Below are 18,390 nucleotides of genomic sequence, written 5' to 3' on the forward strand. Positions count from 1 at the left end.
CATTCAATTTTGTTTTGTTTTTGAGCAACAGTTGCTTATTTACACAACAAGCAGGATTTATCTATAGTCGTGTTGAAACATACTTAAAAAAACAATTGCGGAAGCGATGCATGAACCAAACAGTAACCTTTGTCCAAAAAACAAACTGCGCTGGAAGTTCTTGTAAAGGGAGTCAGGTCAGGGTTCATCACTACGAGCGACAGTTTTAATGTTACACATATTCCTTATTGTTTGATTTATTGTTAACATGAGATACTTTTGTTTTTTCTTTATTTACACATTACAAAATGTAAAAGATACAGTGTATTATTCGCATGGGAACATGAAGGAAAATTGCCTGAAAGGAAGCCTCAAAAGTGGCTCCAGGCAGCAAATAACAAGAAGTAATTATAGGAGTGTAATATGTTATCCTGGATTTAGTAAAACAATAACATAAAAGACAGTTCTTGACAAAAATGCATCCCATACGGGCATAACCCATCTGCACTCACACTATCATTAATGGAAAAAGCACTCTTAAGGTTTGCACTACTTAAAAGATAAATAAACATAAAATATTCAACCGTTGTTAACTGTTTACTTCAAACTGCTGTAAAGACCTGTAAAAAGCATATAATTCAATATACCCAGGGGGCGAAACCCAATTTTTTGGGAAATCAGACATGGAATGTTGTAAAAGGTTGTCCACCAGAAATTATATCTAGGACCTTCAAGGATCACAACCTGAGTGGACAACCCGGTCAACTAGCTACTGGAAAGCTACAGTGAGGGTCCAAACAATGCAACCCCAATATGAAAAAAGTCAACAATTCTGGCTCGATCAGATGCCATCATTCTCTTTCTGATTGAATATCTCTGTGACAGTTCATGGTAAGGACAAACTGAAAGAGCAGAACATAAGCTTTCAGATGATGCCTTGGTTAAGCATGTTATCAATAAGGCCACTAGATGAAACTGTGCCTTTTTTGTCTCTCCAAAGCGAAATCCATTTCAAGCAATGCACTTGTGGTCCTCTGGATTGTTTGCTGTGTTCAAAATGGGTAATATAATTCTAATAATAATAATACATTTGATTTATATAGCGCTTTTCCTGGTGCTCAAGGCGCTTAACAAGCAAGTAAAGAAGAAAAATAACAACAAAAGTAAAAAGTGCTAAGCTAGGTGGAATAAGGGTGAGGGGTTAGTGGATTAGGAGTTGAAGGCAAGAGTGAAAAGGTGAGTTTTGAGGGATTGTTTGAATGATGTGAGAGTGTTGGCAGATTGGAGTAAATATACTTAAAAGATTATTTCTATATAACATATTGAAGGGTTTACATTAATATACAGAAGGTTTACTGCCGATGCTAATTTGAATTGATTCAATGTTTTCAATGTTTGTAGTTTACAGTAACAGTGCTACCTAGCTAGCTAGCTAGCACTGTTACTGTAAACTACAATTCTTTAATACTTTGTAAATCAGTTTTACAGTGTTAACATTTAACAACCTATTAACCTGTTAAACCCCAAGCCTGTTTTTCAGGTCTCAGGCTCGAAAATGACATTCCAAGAACAAATGACCATGCATATCTTCCTAAAGGGGAACATTAATAATATTTTTTCTCAAAGCAATGATAAACCTGTGAGATGGATGTAGAAAAGTCAGAATCTATAGATGTTTTTTATTTTAAAGAAAATTCAGATTGAACACAGTAAAAAACTGTAAATTATAGTGTCCGTCCAAATATTCTTTTTTACTTATAGTGAAAACCAACCTTGAATGATGAGATGGTAGACTAAAAGGGTTAGGGATCCAAAGTACAACATATAATAAGTACCCTGTATCAAGATTGATGCAAAAAAAGTGACATTTGACCTTTTTAGAGAGGTTTACCAAAAAAACCTCCACCTCCGCCTTTTCTCTGGAACCTTCTTTGGTGAGAAGGATGACTACTACCATGCATGCTCTCAGGATCCTCAGTGAGGCCAGTTGGCGCTTGTACTGGCAAGCATTTGAGGCATGTGCAGCAGACAGAGAAACACAACACTGGCAGTCATAAGTAGAACATGTTGTGAAGATGTTGTTTGAGAAAGACACCACTGCTACTGAGAAGTTAGAGATCATCCAGATGTCACGTCCACTAGGGATGTGCATCTCCATCACTGAGGCCGATGCGATGCGCATCTCGATACGTTGCCACGATACGATACATTAACGATACCTTTGAAACACCAGGCGATGCGATACGATACGATTCACCCCTGTTGCGATACAGTTCGATACGATTTGATTCAACATTATGCGATTCGGGGCGATACGATGCGATTCAACACGATGCAAAAATAACGATACTTCAATATGGTACGACAGAGGATTTTTGTTTTATTCCTGATATGCAGCAAATCATACATTAACAAAAAAGTGCTTTACATATTTGGTACTGCACATCCCATCATGCCGTTTATTTTTTTTACTTTTAATAGCTCTCCAGAGTACAATTGTATAACACCTCACAGTTAAACAATGTAAGGATGCATTGCTCATGATTAACAATGTGCAAATAACAGCTACCATAGAGCAATGCCCATACAGCTGCCAGTCTGATGTGCTTAACACTCAGAGGCTAACTCACCAGTGAGCAGAAAGTAGTGGTTTCTATCTGAACAATAAAGAAAACAAATAACCTTTCACAAACAGGTATTTCATAACTGCTTACAGTAAGGAAGACATTTAAATTATTATTGGCCGTCACAGGCTGCTGTAAGCTAAACACCTCTCTCTGACAGAACACCTCACTGAGTGATTTAACTCATATGTCTCACTTTCAGGTTTCTCTTTTCAGCCGCAGACCCCACGTCGCCTCTTTATGTGCGTCGCTAAGTTCCTCGTACTACTTGTGTACTTTAAAGCGGCTCGGCATCGTTAACAATTTGCGAGTGATTTTTCAAGTTGACCGTCTGTAGTAATAGTGCCGCGCACATATACCATCAGGACGTTACTGATGGGGTGCGGCTGCGGAGTGATACTGTGTGTATGCAAGTCCGCATCTAGGACGGATCTATGTATCATGGCTGTAGACCTGTTAAGTAATAAAGATACCACATACAAAGGTCTACGGATACCTTATTACTCTCCATGACCTGCGGTCAACTATATAGCATAAATGACTATTACACCGTCTTTCTTGAACAATCCGAAGTGTTGCCAAACGTTTGATTTGTAGGTATTTTTCGGTGCGCTGTGTTTCTCTTTCTCCTCAACTTCCATGTGTGTTGATAACCGAGACTCTCGTTCTCCGTAGTGGCGAAGCAAATATCAAAGATCGTCTCTGCTGAACGTTGACAAGATAACGGGATTTTATATGAATGAATCGGTTTTTTACCGATGCAAAGACGCTACGCAATCGATGCATCGCGAGTTCAACCCAAACTGTAGCCGATGTGCACTCTTTCAACCGGTGCACTCGCATCTTGAACGTTTATGCCGGTGCACCGATGCGAATCGGTGAATCTTAACATCTCTAACGTCCACAGATGTCAATCCTACAAGAACAGATGTTACTTTTCCAGGAATCTCTGAATGAGCACCCTACTGCAGTTTTCTGGTCAATCTTTCTGGAGATGTCAGACATTCTCCAAAGGTTCATCTACTACCAGCGGGAAGGTTACTGGGCAGGAGATCTCTGTGAATCAGCATGGATGCTACCTTACCTCACTGCAGCAGGACACTACAAATATGGGCAGCAGTCTTTGCCTCTGTATTTGGCTGAGATGAAGAAACTGCCAGAGACAGCCACAGAGGCACATGAAGCTCTGATGGCAGGTGCATGTGTTGGAGTGATCGCTGAGCGATACAGGCACCTGCTGCTGATTGATGTGCCTCCTGGCACTGACATCATACACTTCTGTTGTGGCAGATACATTACAACCAGCCTCAAGTCAGCTGAGCAGGAACACTGAGTGTGTGAGTGTGATGCTCACAGCAGGGTCTGTTATGGATGTTCCTGCTCTTGAATCAACACAGCAGGAGGCTGACACTAGGATCTTCCTCCACACTCTCTACAGTGTCCAGAATGAGGAAGTTGACAGAGTTGTCATACATGCCAATGACACCGACATCATTATGCCTGTACTATGGTGCAACGCACCTCAGCGATCTAACAGAGCTTTGGGTGAGAACAGGCCAGAATGCATACCTGCCTAAACATAAAATGGTTCTGGTGCTGGGACCTTCACAGTGTTGTGCCATGCCCTTCACCCACAGTCTGAGTGGTAGAGATACCACTAGTTATCCATATTTCACTGGCAAGAAGGCATGGTTCAAGAGCAGCATGAGTTTGGACATACCTGCACTTGAAGAGTTTGGTGAGAACCCTGCCGATGCCATAACAGATGACCTCCTCAATCAGGCACGAGACCTCACAATAACTGTGTATACATCCAAAGCTGATAACTTTGAGGGTTCTGATCTGGGCAAACTGAGAGCATACAAGTTCCTGAACAACAAATCAACGCTCCTAAAGCTTCTACCCCCAACAGAGAATGCATTTCTGCTGCACCTGAAAAGAGCTGCTCTGGCAACCATCATTGACAAGAACGCACACATTGCCAAACCAGAAATCCCCCCATGCACAGGATTTGGATGGTCTCTGGACAATGGACATGTAGTTCCGGTACCATCTACAAAGCCAGCTTGGCCTGTTTCAATGAACAAGACAATCTCATGTGGATTTCTCAAGGGCTGTCAGAAGAACTGTTCCTCTGCAAAGAATGCAGTTCCATGCTACATAGGGCAACTGGCAACCAAATGCAGAAGGATACACACTGCCACACTTGAGAGCAGTGACAGCAGCTGTGACTCAGAAAACGAATAGAAAGCAAAAAGCTTACCACCATGTGTACATTGAAAACATTTGTACTGTATATTCAGTGTAGGTTACTTTTTCCCCCTTTCTTCTTAAAACATTCAAATTGTTCTAGTTCTGGGCCATGTGAATGATTATTTTGTGTTCAACTTCTGATTATTGTGTCATATCTGTTGATTTTTAGTTAATAACTAAGAAAAGAGTATGTGAAAGGGAAATAAATGTTTTGCCACCAGGAATTTTGTTTATTTCATGATCAAAATAGGACCTTTTTCACAAAAACAAAGACATTGATTTGAACAAATAATAAAAGGGTATTGATTTGACATTAAGTTAAACTTAATGTCAACTTCCAGATAAGTTGAACTCAGTTTTCCCTGTCCTATAACACAGAAAACCTTCAATTAAAGGGTTTTGCAAAGAAAGTGGCGGCCATTTTGAATTTCGCTGCCTGTAGCTTTCCAGTCTGTGAACTGAAAAATCTGTAAACATTTAATCAATTCAACTTAGCATCAGCAGCAAACCTTGTGTATACTAATGTAAACCCTTCCAGTGTTTCCCTTAGGATGGAGTCATAGCAGCGGTGCTAAGGCATGTGGGCCCAGCATAATGTAAGCGCGGAGCGCGTGGAATGTTTTTGTGCGTGCGAAGTGCGCCCTGCCAATTTGTTTCTATGTGTCAGCACAAGAAAGGCTCTTCAGGCCTAGTACCAGGGCCGGTTCTAGACAATTTGCTGCTCTAGGTGAGATTTTAGGCGACATTTTATATGTAAAGAATAAATGAAAAATCTCTACAAAAGATAAATACACTGCAAAAACAGAAACTTATTGACATAGGTAATAGACGTCAAAATGGCTTCAAATGTATTCAGTATTGTATGAACATGTTTGAATTGGGGGGTGGACATCACATCCTCTAGGGGGGTCCGGGGGTATGCTCCCCCGGGAACATTTTTGTTTTGAACATTTTACAGTAAAATGCTTCAATCTGGTCCACTTTGAGCACACAATTACTAGAGAACGGTTTACATTTTAATAATCAAATAAGTATGTGAACATAACCAATAACCTTCCATAGCCAATAACAAATAAATGTAGTTTATTTTATTTTTGTTGTTCATTCATATCTTATTTTACCTAGTTAACATTTATTTATTTATGCATATTTTTGTATCTCTCCAACTTTAAACGATATTTTTGGTTTACTGTCCTATATTATACATTGGAATGATTTCAAACCTGTTTTTATTTATCCTAATAATTATAAAGGAGTGCCTTGGAAATATGTGTTTACATAATTTGTGGTCGAAACGTTTGAGACCCACTGAGATAACTTAGACTAAAATTAACTATCTAAATACTCAGAGAGTCCTTAACCTCACTGAGCCTCTCAATTTGACATGAGAGCTCTCCTCCACCCTGGTTGTAGAAACATCTACTTCTTATATCCGTTAGCGCAGCTAGCACCAGATTCTAATAACAACGGCGCCGGTACCGGTGCGCCCTCTCCCTTGCTCGCTCTCTCGCTACCACGCTCGCACTTTGGCTGTGAGCTGCGGGCGCCTGATAAGCCAACATCCCCCACTTTCATCACTTACAGCGCCCATCGTACAGGGCAAATTAAACGTGTAACCGGGGTGAAAAGGGTGTTACATTTACTTAATTATAAATGTTGTTACATCAAGGCCGAACATTTGGATGAGCGCCAACGGTCAAAAATGTTTTTTCCCTCCCAGAGCTACCAGCGCAACGCCCCCCAGATCTGGCGCCCTAGGCGACCGCCTGTGTCGCCTAGGGCAGAAATTGGCCCTGCCTAGTACAGTGGCAATGTCTCAAGATTTAGCACAAATACACCTTTATTGAACATACAGTAACACAAATACTACAAATCCACATAACAAACTATCAAAAATGAAAAAGGGTCGCCACTTATTATTATTTTAAGAAAAAAAGTTTAAAAAAATTAATACATTTGTATTTGTTTTTGTTTTTAGTACCTGGCTGGCGCCCCCTAGCAGCGGCGCTCATATTTCAGCAGCGGCGCTGCGCCGCAACTATTTGTATATAGGGGAAACACTCAATATGTTATATAGAAATAGTCTTTTAAGTATATTTACCCATTTTGAACACAGCAAACTATCCAGAGGACCACAAGTGCATTGCTTGAAATAGATTTAGCTTTGGAGAGACAAAAAAGGCAGTTTCATCTAGTGGCCTTATTGAGAACAGGCTTAACCAAGGCATCACCTGAAAGCTTATTTTCTGCTCTATCAATAGGTTGGCTCAGTTTGTCTTTACCATTAACTGTCACGGAGATATTCAATCAGAAAGAGAATGATGGCATCTGATCCAGACAGAATTGTTGACTTTTTTCATATAGGGGTTGCATTGTTTGGACCCTCACTGTAGCTTTCCAGTAGCTAGTTGACCGGGTTGTCCACCCAGGTTGCGATCCTTGAAGGTCCTAGATATCATTTCTGGTGGACAACCTTTTACAACATTCCATTTCTGTAAAATGACTTTGCCCCCTGGGTAATATCACACTTACATACTTAGTCTTTTCTCTTTCTGAAATTAAATTTTTGAAATAGTCCAATTTTTAAATGTATTTCTAATGATTATTATGTTTACAGTATTCAACAGTTTGCTCTATTGAGTAACTTCAGTAGGTTTTCATTGTTGCACTTTAATGAGTGACTCACACTTTATATGTAATCATCATAAGTACAATTCATAGTTCTCAGTAATACTAAAAGCAATATGTTAGATAACGTTATGAATTAATATGCAGGTCATACTGTGTATATTTTCTGTAGATATTTACATCAAGAGATAAATCAAGTTTTTGTTTGTTGTTTTTTTATTACCCCTTGCCCTTCTTGAACCATTTAAAATGTTTTATATGTTACATTCATGCTCCCCTCAAGATGGATCAATTGAAATCACTCCAGGAGTGTTTCTCTTTAACAACATCAAAATGCCAACTCTGCACACAAGTTATGTCATAATCTAAAAGGCCTTTTGTTTTGTTGAGCACTTTGTTGGGGGTGTGATGACGATGTTGAGCCTAGAGCTGCTATTTAATCTCAAAGGACATAACCTAACAGGCCCTGCAGATGGTGGAACAGTCTGTGTTTGTGTATGTGTGTATTCGCCATACTTTACCACAACATATATCATCATTAGGCATATATCCTGGTCTTAATTCATCACATCTTTGTCACAATGTTTAAAAAATAAAGAAGAAATGACTTAAGCTCGAGTACAACGGTATTAGTTAGTAGCTATTTTAAGACGTCCATGTTCATGTACTACGTGTGTCGAAGTGAGGACCCTGCAGACACACCCAGTATTAGGTCTGCCCCTTACCACACATCTCCCCTCTGGTGAATGGAGGACTTAAACGTAAAACATAATTACCCAGAGGCCCCTGGGGTAGAGAGAACTGGCAGGATGCCCACTTCACATTATAGCGCACCGCCCCCATAGAGACCTCTAAAGTATGCCCTTACATCAGACCGTATAATAGCTGTGGTCCCTGCCACTGGCCCCGCTGACCACATTAAACAGGAAAGTGTGTAAAACGTCTGGATTTGTCTCACGCCCAAACACATGTTGCACGTCAACCAACCTGTCCACTCCTCAGTATAAAGATAGTATACAGACAGACAGTGTCGTTGGACCCAACACTCCAAGTCATGTCACAAAAACAAATACTGAAGTGATAAAAAATCCTTTGACAATTCAACATATATTATTTAACCCTTTGAAACACAAGCTATGTATACCCCTTCTAAGGGACAACATGGGTAAAAAATGACCTGTATTGACTTGCAATATTATTTCATGTATGGCTGAGTGTTTCTATACTTTTGGAAATCCATTTATTTAATCATTTAATATTCCAAGTATTCATTAAATATCTTGTTTTTGATCACCACACATCATTATTTTCAATCAACCTTTCAAAATAGGAACTAAAACAGTTTTTGTAATAATACATCAGGTTTGCACACATGGGTCAAAAATGACCCATGTCATGGAGGCGTGCCCTCCATGCGCCTCTTCATTCACTATATTGACAAAAGTATTGGGCCACCTACACATATCACCTACAGGAGCTTTTATGACATCCCATTCCAAATTCTTAGGCATTAATATGAAGTTGGTCCCCCCCTTTGCAGCTATAACAGCTTCCACTCTTCTGGGAAGGCTTTCTACAAGATTTTGTCTTGTCTGTCTGCGGGAATCTTTGCCCATTCATCCAGAAGAGCATGTGTGAGGTCAGCAGTGTTGGGACTAACGCCTGTAACATGTTACTGTAACGCAACTACTTTTTGGTAGTTGGTAACTAATAGCGTTACTAGTTACCTATTCCCATTAAGTAACGCCGTTATAGTTACTGTGATTTAAATCGGTGCGTTACTGCGTTACATTATGTGATGGAACTGAACCGAATCTCCCTGCGGATGTAACTTACAGGCGAATACAGCGATGTCCTCTCACAGTACCATGGAAAAGTAAAAGTAACCAGAGAGAAGTGATGATTGGTTAACGCGGGGTAACATTTCAGGTTAAGCCAATCAGAGACAGAGTTGGGCAGGTCTTGCCTTATGGGGAAAATACACACACACGAACACTTGCTAATGCTAACACACACACACACACGGCAGCGCTCACCACCAGCACACACACACACACAATGGCAGATGCAAGTATCAGCGAGAGCAGCAGCGCATTTGCAACTTGGAAATATAACCACTATTTTCAATTTGTGGGGATACAAATATTACGGTATAATGTAAACTGTGTGCAGGACAGATCGCATTTTCCACATCGAAAAACAGCAATGCCAATCTCCTGAAGCACCTAAGTAATGTACATGGGGCTATAAAACTATTCCCCAAAGATCCCACCGTCTCAACCACCGGCAGTGACCCAGATGGAGCAACACCATCTAAATAGCCAAAAAACGATTTTTTTAAATCGCCACATGTCACCCAGAGTCAACTAAACAGATTGATTGCCAGATATGTTGTTGAGGACATGCTGCCCATTGCAACGGTCGAGTCTGAGCCTTCAGATAACTAGTCAGCAAAATACCAGTGAAAGCATTTCATTTTCAATTGTATTGTTATTATTTTTAAAGTAAAGTAACTTGTTACAAGTTACTTTTATAATTTAGTAACTAATAAAGTAACTAGTTACTTTTTGACAGCAGTAACTATAACTATTACTAGTTACTTTTTTAAAGTAACTTGCCCAACACTGGAGGTCAGACACTGATGTTGGACGAGAGGGCCTGGCTCTCCATTCTAGTTAATCCCAAAGGTGTTCAATGAGGTTGAGGTCAAGTTCTTCCACACCAAACTCACCAACCAGGCCTTGATGGTCCTTGCTTTGTGGGGCTCAGTCATGCTGGAACAGAAAAGGGCCTTCCCCAAAAAGTTGGAAGCATAGAATTGTCCAAAATGCCCTGAAGCTCAGTTTTGGTGCTGATATTAATGCCAGAGCTGGAACCCTGCAGTTATTAGGCTTGTTTGAGACAAGCGAGACCTGCGCAGACCTGCGCAATTTCGATCAACGTCTTACTTGTGCGTTGCATGATGGTTAGTCATTTTGTCCGACTTGCTCTGGAGGCTCGCCTACATGAGACGTCGAAATCTCGCGGGACAAAGACGCCCGCAGCCTTGAGAGCGAGGCGCGGCGAGGGCTGCGGAAGCAAAATGCTTGATGGGAAACGACTCGCTGGTATCTCGAGCTGAGCGCTCATTGGTGGTTTTTACCACGCGCTGGTGATGAAACTCTCCAATTGGCTCGGCAAAAGTTTGTTGTTGTTTTGTGTCAGTTTTACGTCGCCCCTTCCATTAACATTTTTCATCATTGTTCCACAATGTTTATCATCATGAAATTAATATCCATATATTTTATACTATACTTGCACTGCTTACCGTTTTCATACTTTATATATCTTAGCATATTCATACACACTGTTCATACTGCTCACAGGCTGCTGTGTATATTCATACCCCTCACTGTTTATTCATCATTCAATTCATTCTATCTTTTATTCTGTAGATTGTGTACATTACCTTTCACTTTACTGCTTGTTGCACTCCTGGCTCGAAGCTAAACTGCATTTCGTTGTCTCAGTACCTGTGATCTGTGCAATAACAATAGAGTTGAATTTAATCTTGAGCAGGAACAAATGTATTTACTTAGTACATATCTGACATTCACGATTAAACACATGTGCATTCTTTATAAATGCAAACCGAGTCAAGCCGACTCCGGAGGCGGCGGTATGCACCTTAAAAGTTGTTTGCAATCCGCCAAAAGACGAGAGAAGAAGAAGAAGGCGAAGAAGAAGAAGAAGAAGCCCACTCGGAGCTGTCCGACTTCAGGCCAGGCAAGCTTTTTGAGACCTCCCCCAGCTGCGATCGGCTATTCTCGTCTACTTTCGAGACGAGCCGCAACGCGTCTCAAACAAGCCTATTGAGTCAGCAGAGCTTTACGCACTACACTCCTCAGCAGTGGCGTTTTTTCCCGGAGGCCAAGGGAAGCCAGGCTTCCCCTGTTTTTTTCGGATTGTAGTTATAATTTAAATAAATAAATAAATAAAAACACTTTGTTTTGTTTCGGTAATTCTCCTTTGCTGTGTGTTCCTGCCGGACCGTCTCTCCGTCTCTCCCCCATTCTAATTGAGTATTTTACAAAGAGTGAAACAAACAGCGCCCCTCTAGATGTTATGGTGAAACAGTAGATTGCATTCACTGTTGCGAGAGGAGGCCAGCCGAATCTGGCTTCCCTTGGTGAAAAAAAATGGAGGGATTGACCAATCAGATGAGGCCCACATCATGCCGCTGCAAACCTGTGATTGGTCAGGGCCATGCCAAGGGAAGCAGGCTGCCTCCGGCTTCCCCTGGAGGCTGGCGATTTGATTGGATTGTGAGGCAAAATCCCTTTCCTCACAATCCAATCAAATCGCATCAACATCAGTTTTACTACGTAGTACTGTAACTGTCATCACCGCCATTATAAATGATCAAGCAAATGAAGCATTATGGAGGGAGGAGATTTGGCGTACTTAATTAAGCATAACTTCACTAAACTTCCGCTACAGCAGCAACTAAAAATTAAAGCAGATGACAGGCCAACGCCCACACTCAAGCTTTGTACACAGAGGAATAAGGGAGTGAATCGGACGTTCAATGAGGACAATTATGTCCGCACGGAGTGGCTAACTGGAAGCGCTAAACTTCAGCATCTATTTTGCTGGCCATGTCTTCTTTTTGACAAGAATTCGTGCTCCCTGAACAATCCTTGGGCAACTTCAGGATTCATCGACCTTGCCAACCTGTCACGGGCAATTGAGAGGCACAGTAAATCCAAAAATCATATAGATTGTTCTGTGAAATTAAAGCTTTTTGGACGCGTCAGGATTGACGAGGCTCTGGATGTAGCAAGAACCATTAGCACAAAGAAGCACAACGAACAAGTCAAAAAGAACCGGGATATTCTGAGGAAACTCATCATTGCTGCCCTGTCCCTTGCACGTCAAGAGCAAGCATTCAGGGGACACAATGAGGCCGCTGGCAGCTCTAACAGGGGCAATTTCGTAGAGCTGGTACGTGCATTTGCAGAGTTTGACACTGCACTCGCGGAGCACTTGGGATCGTCAACCGTCTTCAGCAGTATGTCAAACACCATACAAAATGAAATCATTGAGAGCATAGCTCGTTGTATCCAGGATGAGACTGATAAAGAAATAAAGATTTGTCCTTTCATTGCTGTACAAGTGGATGACACATCAGACATCTCCAATAAGTGCCAACTCACTATCATAATCAGATACGTGAATGAAAAAGGCAGTGTGTGTGAACGTTTCCTCTGCTTTTTTAATGTCAGCTTAGAAAGAGACGCAAAAGCTGTAACATCAGTTATCATGAGAGCCATCGGGAACTACAGTCCAACAAACAAATTGATTTGTCAGACTTATGACGGAGCAAGCTGCATGAGCGGACAGCACGGTGGCGTTCAGGCTTTAGTGAAAGCACACTGCCCCAATGCGCTATTCATCCACTGTTATGCTCACAAATTAAATGTGGTTTTAGCACAAGGCACAAACAACATTCAAGCAGCCAAACTGTTTTTTGCCAATCTCGATGCCTTCCACAATTTTTTCTCACGTTCATGTAAGAGATCAGCACTACTGTCTGAAGTTGATCGAGCTGTGCGTGTACCAGGGGGTTCTGCTGTGAGGTGGAACTTTAAAAGCCGCGCAGTACACGCCATCCATGAAGGACGCGGGTCGCTCTGTATCGCTTTTGACAGGATAATGACAGAGCCGGGATGGGACAAAGAGACCATTGCACAGAGTGCTTCCTTGAAGCAAAAACTTGAGGAATCTTGACTTCACCTTCCTGCTCGGGGTCTTTCAGTCCATTTTCGGACTCACAGAACCACTCTTCCAGGTTCTGCAAAGCAAGACGGCGGACATCAAAAAATGCCAGGATCGGATCATGAGCACTCTCAGCGCTCTCAAAGCCACAAGAACAGATGAGACATTCAGTCGCATTTACGATGACACGGTCAAAGCAGTCGGCGATCCTGTGCCCCGAAGTAAACGACGTCGCCGCGGCTGGGACGACCTGAAGCAGGGGTTTAACCAGCACCAACAAGAAGGAGACGAGGAAACGGTTGTGTCTTTCCGGCGTCTTTACTACCAGATTGTTGATGGCATAGTGTTGCACATGACCCAAAGATTTGCAGATATGGAGCACCTGAACTTTTTTCGGATACTGGAACACACATCATTCGCATCGTTCTGCAAGCCTGCTGCATTTCCCAGCAGTGAGCTGGCTCAGCTGATCAACACCTATCCATTCTTTGATGAGCAGAAGTTAAAGAATGAGCTGCAAAAGCTGTACAACAACAGGTTGTTTCACTTCTTATTGAGGATGACCTACAGAGCACACTCTCCGAGGTCTACAAGCTACTCCAGCTCATGCTCACGATACCAGCCACCAGCACATCAGCAGAGCGCTCCTTTTCCTGTCTAAAAAGGATCAAAACGTATCTGAGGAACACGTGTGGACAGGACAGACTTGTCAACCTAGCCACAATATCCATTGACTCTGTTGTTGTGGAGGACCTAAAGGCCGCTGGGAAGTTCTATGACATTGTTATTGAATACTTTGCCACCATGAAAGACAGGAGAATGGCCTTCCTCTTCAAATAGGGTGAGTGAAATGCACACCCCTTTCTCTCTGTGGCATACCTGTTGCCTGAACTGCCCGTGTAGCTATGTGTGCAATTTCTGATGTGGTTCTGTTGGTTATTGTGCATTGCTTGCCTGGATTTAGCTGCAGGTGTTAGTCAGTCTGAAGTAGTTGTTTTATTGTAGTTGTTTAATTAGTACAGGGTATTGCTATCCGAAAATCAGCACCGCGGATAGCACCCATATAGGGCCCGATCGCCTGAATAGATGAGATTGTTTATATTTTTTTGTTACTTTTGGACTACGGACTGAACTAATTACAGAAACGAGGACTGTTGCTGCACTTGCCGTGTGTGTTAGTGTAGCAGATGTAAATATGCAGTGGGGTTTATTTAATTTAATTTTGTATAATCACACACATTCTGTGTTTTATATTATTTTATTCTGTGTTCTATATTATTGTATTCTGTGTTCTTCATTTTATTGAATGTTAAATACCTGGCAAGGTCGGAGAGCTGTGCTCAGAAGTTTATTGTTGTAAGGACTTTCATTTCCTTTCTTTGTGATTTTACTTTTTGTATTGTGTCCCTCACGTTTCCTCTTCCCTTTGTGTAAACGTTCCAATGAGAGGAGTCACTGTGAGGGAAATATATATAAAACTGATCGTTTTATCTGTTATCAGACATTAAACAGAGATCGTCTCAACGTTACGCTGACTCGGGTCTCGTCCATTATCAACACAACGCATACTGATACTTTGATGTGAACGTAAAACTTGAAAGGTCTCCTGATTTATTTTGTGAATGAATGCTTCTTATTTATTCATTACCGAATCTGCACTGCGCATTGAGCGGCTGGTATTGCATTTGGGGGGGGGGGGCTGCATAAATTAATAAGAAAATGCTTAAACTAATAAGACGAGAGAGTTTCAGCTGGATCGAGTGCGTGCGGACCTGTCGGTTAGATAACAGGCGTGTAAAAGTCCTGCATCTGTATGATACAAATGTGTGTAAAATGTTACCGGGCGCTGTAATCACTCATCTGGTTACGTTATTGACCACCCCCTCCCTCCAATTTTTTGTAGCTTCCCCTAAATTTTTCCCCACGCCACGCTACTGCTCCTCAGCCCCCCGCTCTGTAACTTTACATTGTCTGCGACTTCGTGGCTGAGTGGACCTAAACGTTTCCACTTTGCAGTAATACCACTTACAGTTTGCCGTGGAATATCTAGGAGAGAAGACATTTCACGAACTGACTTGTTGCAACGGTGGCATCCTATTACGGAACCACGTTCAAATTCAGTGAGCTCTTTAGAACGACCCATTCTTTCACAAATGTTTGTAAAGGCAGACTGCATGGCCAGTGACGTGCGGTGAGGTTCATGGCTGGTGAGGCACTGACTCAGATTTACAAATATTATATTTGACCTTGATCAAAATATTCGGTTATTTTCAAAAGCTTTTTTAGTCTGATTCATTTTAAACAGACCGTTCATCAAAAGGATACCCAAAATCTAATTATTGGATTGTTCTTTCTTAGTAAGATCCCATTTTCATTACAATTGTGGTCTTACCTTGACTTGAAGATTAAATCCATGCTCTCCTTCTGGACAACAATCTCTATTAGTTTTTTGTAAAAGTCCTCCTTATCTTCCTGTAGTTTCAAAAGTCTAGTTTGTTGTTTGTGTCTACCGTCTCTGCGTAGAATAACAGTAGCAACAAGAACCTGTGGGCTCACGTGCGCCCCCTTCAGTGCGGCCGAGGTTATGGCTGCCTCTCCTGCTGCTTTTTTCATTGCCGTTATATGATGAGACCAGAAGGCCTAAATATCATATATACGTTAAATAAGTTATTTAAAGACTATGGATGGCCAGGATACATTTGATAAAGGGATCTACAAACATTACATTGGTGACATACAGTGAGATGGTAACAGGCATGCGCTTAGTGCCCGCTTTCCAGCCAGTTTCTGTGGGGTGAAACATTCTGAGGTGAGGCAGAGCTCATCTGTGCCTCACAGTCACCTCACCCCACAGTAACTGGCTTGGGCGCGCTAAATTATTACTCGTGCTCAAGCAAGTTACTGTGGGCTTACGAGAGGCATAGCTCGTCCCTGCCTCACTTCTCATCGCTACCCGTAGTAGCGGAGCTCGGCAAATTTGCTGATTTTGACTTTAAAAAGCGATTGGAATCATACATAAATCACACTTACATCATAGATCAGTGGAGACATTTTATTATTATTTAGTTTTTCTTTAGTTGTTTTTCCGTTACATTGGAGTATGACAGGTAAGGCTCTGCCTCCCCTGACTGCACGTCGCTGCGCCTGTGGCAATGGGACTGAACGACACACCTGAATTCAATGATTAACCCTCCTATTGTCTTCGTTCCCCCCCCCCCCCCTTAATTTGGTGTTCACGGTCAAATGTGACCGGTGCTGTTTTAACTGCTATTACATTAACACAAAAAAACATTAATCATCACCACATTTCATTTATCACCCTTTCAAACTGTAAATATTGTATCAGACTGGTATACATGAACAACTGCAGCAAAGAATAGACACTGAACATGTATTGCGTGTGCCAGGTGTGATCCATGTGGGGGGATGGGCACATACGAGCGGGAAATGTGTCAAATTGTTCTGTGTGTGTGTGTATTTGTGAGTGCCAAGTGTGATTCACATGGGAGGATTGGGGACATAAGGAGGTGTGTGTGTGTGTGTGTGTGCGTGCGTGCGTGCGTGAGTGAGAGAGTGTGTGTGTGAGAGTGAGAGTGAGTGAGTGAGTGAGAGAGAGAGATCTGATCGTTACTAATTCCATTTCTTTATGGTGGTCATTTTTGACCGGGAACACCATGGGTGTTACAAAGTTGACTGAATTATCCAAAATTCAATGAAAGTTGTGGTCAGCAATTCTATATGTTCAAATGTCTACTGTGAAGGATATCATAAAGCCTAAGTTAATGCAATTGAATGTAAAACAAAAAAGTGATGATTGATGAAAGTAGTAAATCGGTCAGATTTGACCCGAAGACAACAGGAGAGTTAATACTTTTTTCATATAGAGTCAGTGCTTGAATTGGAATAAAAAAGGTGCCAGTACTCTAAATCAGCAACAAGTATTTGGCACAAAGTCATAGTATATCCTATAATGCTGGTGGGTTTGTCTCTTTACTGTATATTTTAGAAAGGCTCACTGTACTTAAACAAAATGACTCAGGGTGCATCTGAGATTAGAGGGGGTGCAGTGGTAAAGTGCTATTTTTATACGTGGGGAGTGGACCTGACACCCTCTAGTCTAGGGGGGTCCGGGGGCATGCTCCCCCGGGAACATTTTTTTTTAAATATTGAAGTTAGATGCATCAATCTGGTGCACTTTGAGAGCAAAATGAAGAGATATATGGATACCTCTCAACATCCATAATGAAACAACTGTAAACAGATTTACTTTTTCTTTATGGATATAAAAGAAAGTAAAGCTTGACTCCTACTGGCTGGTTAAATGACTCCTCGTCCCTGAGGCCACTACCAGTTTTTTGTGCCATTTTGCTGGATTTATTTGTCAATAGCGTTGCTGCACAAAGTGATAGCCCTCTAGTTTAAATCTACTACCCAAAAAGAAACATATGGACATGGGTTACTATTTAAAATAAAATGCAAATCTATTTGGGAACAGTGGGGCCGGGCCTCAAATCCTATATGGGGGTCCGGGGGCATGCTCCCCCGGTAAGATTTTTTTTAAAATGTTGGACTTAAATGCATCAATCTGGTGCATTTTGAGGGGGAAATAAAGAGACTACACCCATATGAAACAAAAATGTATACATTTAAATAATCATAAAATCATAAGTACATGGCCATAACCAATAACATACAATATCCAATATGAAAAAACATTGAAACTTGTTTATTTATTTGTTTTTGGTTCATAGTTGTGAGTGTGTCTGGGCTCCTGAATCGGCCTCTCCTGTCTCCCTCCTCTCCCCCGTGCTCCTCTTTGACGCAACAGCAAAGACTAGTTTTAGCTCTCAACAAGTTTATCTTACCTTTTTTCACCTAGTTAACATTTTGTTTGTATTATTCATGCATATTTTACTAATCACTACCCCCTCAAATGGAAATATGTGTTTACATAAATGGTGACCGAACCGTTTGAGACCCACTTAGATAACTTAAACTAAATTAACTATCTAAAGACTCAGAGAGTAATTTACCTCACCAGAGCTGTAGTTATCAGCCTCTCAGTCTGACAGCAAAGGACTCTCCCTCCACCTTGTTGTTGAAACAGCTCCTTATATCCGTTAGCGCAGCTAGCTAGCACCAGATGCTA

The 18,390-nt window shown here is 41.5% G+C and overlaps 1 long non-coding RNA gene across 1 annotated transcript in view; it reads right to left on the minus strand.

Moving 5' to 3' along the window:
• The window catches only part of LOC307038538, a 295,724-nt gene that overhangs the window by 95,691 nt on the left and 181,643 nt on the right, over window positions 1–18,390 (minus strand). The gene's annotated exons all lie outside the window — the stretch shown is intronic.

The sequence above is a fragment of the Notothenia rossii genome (genome assembly GCF_949606895.1).
Source record: "Notothenia rossii genome assembly, chromosome: 5".
Classification (NCBI taxonomy): domain Eukaryota; kingdom Metazoa; phylum Chordata; class Actinopteri; order Perciformes; family Nototheniidae; genus Notothenia; species Notothenia rossii.